This window comes from Cyprinodon variegatus, unplaced genomic scaffold (assembly GCF_000732505.1).
Source record: "Cyprinodon variegatus isolate N-32 unplaced genomic scaffold, C_variegatus-1.0 Scaffold46, whole genome shotgun sequence".
NCBI lineage: Eukaryota > Metazoa > Chordata > Actinopteri > Cyprinodontiformes > Cyprinodontidae > Cyprinodon > Cyprinodon variegatus.
The window spans coordinates 1913533-1916674 of record NW_015150499.1 but is presented as its reverse complement, the minus strand read 5'-3'; positions in this window follow the sequence as shown (position 1 = coordinate 1916674).

Below are 3142 nucleotides of genomic sequence, written 5' to 3'. Positions count from 1 at the left end.
TTCAGGCAGGTTCAACCATAGCTGGCAAACACTCTGGCGCTGGAGTGTTGCTCTGCCTCTCCTTAAATGCTGGTCTCCTGATGAGCAAACGAGCCGCAGGTGGTGAAGTCAGCTCCAGCTCCAGGAGACCTAGAACGCCCTCTGGTGGAGAAAAGTGGACAGACCTCCAGATCCCAACACTTTCTACATAAAAGGTAAATAGATAAAATTCTTTCAGGTTTGAGTTTGAGTGTTTTCCATTGTCATTACTTACCTACTTTTATCAGTTCTTATTCTGCATAAAATTTATATTTACAAATACTAATATCTACATAATTGATTATTTAATACGTTTTTATTAAAATAGTTATTTATCTATGATTTCACTTAAGACTCCTAGCATCATTTTCCTCTTTACCCCGTAAAACCCAAAATCTAGTTCTGAAAAGAGCAGGAATTTTGTACTTATCATCTTTAATGTTAGTATATTGATGTGCATAATTAACCACAGTGTTTTTGTTGTCAAGTAATTGTTAATTTATGAAAAATGAAAATGTTTTGCCACCATCTGTATTAGAGGAAAATAAATGGTAGGGGTGGCCACAGGGTTGGCCAATGACTGGCTAAGGGTGGCCATGGCCACCCCTGGCCCCCCATCTAGCTCCGCCCCTGGCGTGAGTGCGCTTTTAGACAAGACATACCTTCTTCCCATAACAAGCCAGATTCTTTCTCAAGGTTTATTCATAACTTTTACTGTTAACCAAAGTGTCTGTAATTTGTTTTTACTCTGAATACTTTCCATTATTGTAAGTAAGGGAGAACGAACGCCGCCCAGGCAGAACAGGGCTGATTACCGCGCAATAAGGGCTGTATGATGAACTGTTCTCTCTTTGCAAAGATATGAAAATAAATTGCCGATCTCCGTTTATTTAACTGGGGAGAATAGTTGAAAACTTTTTTTCCAAGTACACTCCCTCAAAATTATTCCTTCTATAAATGTTGCACCGACGTCTATTCTTTAGAAAAACCTCTGGAAGGCTGATTTTGAAGAACATTACTGGCCCTTTCCTGGACCCCTCAGCTAACTGTACAAACCTTCACCTCTCAATGGATCGCAAACTGCTTGCACTGCAAAAACGATCTAGAAATAAGTAAAAATTTCTTAAATTAAGTGTATTCACCCTTAATTTGAGTAGGTAAATGAGATAGTTTGCCAATTGAATGAGTAATTTACTCTCAAAATAAGATAATTAGATAATATGCACTTGAAATAAAACAATGCAATTGTGTTTTCTTATTTTAAGTGTAAATTCTCTTGTTCCTTTGGCGAAATGTCTCTTTTACCTCCTCAATTCAAGAACAAATGCACTTATTTTTAATAAAAAATGACTTAGCTAGATTCAATTTTTTTGCAGTGAGACATCACATCAGCACCTAATCTAACACCAGAGATGTGTTTCACCGATGCTCTTTAGCAACAACATAAGTTATCATAACTATGCAGATGACACTCAGCCTCACATTGTGATGTCAGCTGGACTTATCCTGAGTCAACATTCAAGATCTTTGCTTTTAGAACAGGTAATATCATCAACCCTGATGAATTCATAAAGTTTCAGAATCATAATCAAGTTTATTGCCAAGTAGGGTTGCACTTACAAGGAATTTGACTTGGTGTTGTTGGTGCAGACAAAAAACTTTCCTTCATAGAGCTAAGGTGACTCAGCTAAGTTAATTCACCCTCAGAGTTCTGAGTAAGTTTGAGCAAAATAAGAAGCCCTCAGTAATGGAGCTTGGAAAACCCAATGGATAATGGCAAACAGTGTGCATCTCTCAACCACGGGAACTTAAAATATGAATGATGGGAAGATGAGAGTTTTTCTGCTTTTCCTGCTGCAAAATATTATTGTCTTCAATTTTACTTTCATTCATCGTGTGTTTTTGAGCGGTGTGTGTTCTTGTATTTGATACATTGTGGTGCCCGTTTTCTAGAAAAATTCGCCTTCTGAGGCCCGATGCCTGGAGCCCATCTGGGGAATTTCTGTTTTGCGGTCAGGGTTTTTGTGCAGGTGTGAATTTGGTTTAGGTTGGGGTTAGGTATGAACGCATAATGGTTAGGTTTAATGTAAGGGTCACGGTTAGGCTGTAAAAATGGGTTAGAAATGTGTGTAAGAAGGGGAGGGAGTTAATTCAGTAAAATACATTACTCAAATGTTTATGGAGCTTGTCTGTCTGCAAGATCTGTAGTAAAACATAATTGAACGGCACTCACATATACAATAATTTAAACAAGTATTTTATCATTGCTTTGGAGACAGCTGATATAAATAAATCCGTTTCTGTTTGAAGGGCATCAGTGGTGAACGGTAAAGGTTTAATATTACGCTCTAACAGTTTACCTGATGCATAAAAATTAAGCCTCAGCATAAAACATGCAGTATAAACTTTACAGCAGTGGCGACTGGCCAGATAGAGGGTGCTAGGATGCCGCCCCACTCCCCACTCACCCAACGACCGTGATTAGGACATAAAAAAAACCAAATATTTCAAAATATATTAATATATTTTTTTAGATGCACAAGATAAATGTTTAGTGTTTAATGACGAATAAAGCTGTTTAATACGTCGTCGGATTGGTGACGTATTTGCACAAGATGACCCCACCTCCCACCACAGCACTGACGTCACAGTCGTCTGTTAAAAAGTGTGGCTGATTGACAAGTTTATATAATTATTATGCAACGAGGCTTGGCTAACTGCATGCAGCGAGGCTAATGCTTTATTTTGCTTTCCCTGCCTCCTTTTTCAAATGCCAGGATCTTACCCAACATGGATTAAAACATCTATGACTGATTTAAAGCACTTTTCAGAACATTTTATAATGTTTTTTGCATTCATGTAAATCTACTGGTGTGACACCTTAATATACATTTGATTGTTGTTTTTTTTAAGCCGGGATTACACTGTCGATTTTTTCTGCCTTTTCGGGGCGAGTTTCCAGTTATGCGAGAATTTTCTGATGGGTCAGACCTTCAGCTTGATTGTGCAGCGTGCATCGTGTAGTGTACAGGGGATAACTGATACAGCCATTCACGACCACCTCCCGATCAGGAATCATGAGGTCCATCCTGGGAAAATCGCTCAGTGCGCAAACAAGTATTCT